Consider the following 474-nt stretch of genomic DNA (forward strand, 5'->3'; position numbering starts at 1 on the left):
TTTTTATTTCCATTTCTCTAGGAAGTGGGTCAAAAAGGATCTTGCTGTGATTTATGTCATAGAGTGTTCTGCCTATGTTTTCCTCTAAGAGTTTGATAGTGTCTGGCCTTACATTTAGGTCTTAAATCCGTTTTGAGTTTATTTTTGTGTATGCTGCTAAGGAGTGTTCTAATTTCATTCTTCTACATGTACTGGTCCAGTTTTCCCAGCACCACTTATTGAAGAGGCTGTCTTTTCTCCATTGTATATTCTTGCCTCCTTTATCAAAGATAAGGTGACTGTATGTGCGTGGGTTTATCTCTGGGCTTTCTATCCTGTTCCATTGAGCTATATTTCTGTTTTTGTTCCAGTACCATACTGTCTTGATTACTGTAGCTTTGTAGTATAGTCTGAAGTCTGGGACCCTGATTTCTCCGGCTCCGTTTTTCTTTCTCAGTATTGCTCTGGCTATTCGGGGTCTTTTGTGTTTCCATA

The sequence above is a fragment of the Physeter macrocephalus genome, chromosome 8 (genome assembly GCF_002837175.3).
Source record: "Physeter macrocephalus isolate SW-GA chromosome 8, ASM283717v5, whole genome shotgun sequence".
In the NCBI taxonomy this organism is placed as follows: domain Eukaryota; kingdom Metazoa; phylum Chordata; class Mammalia; order Artiodactyla; family Physeteridae; genus Physeter; species Physeter macrocephalus.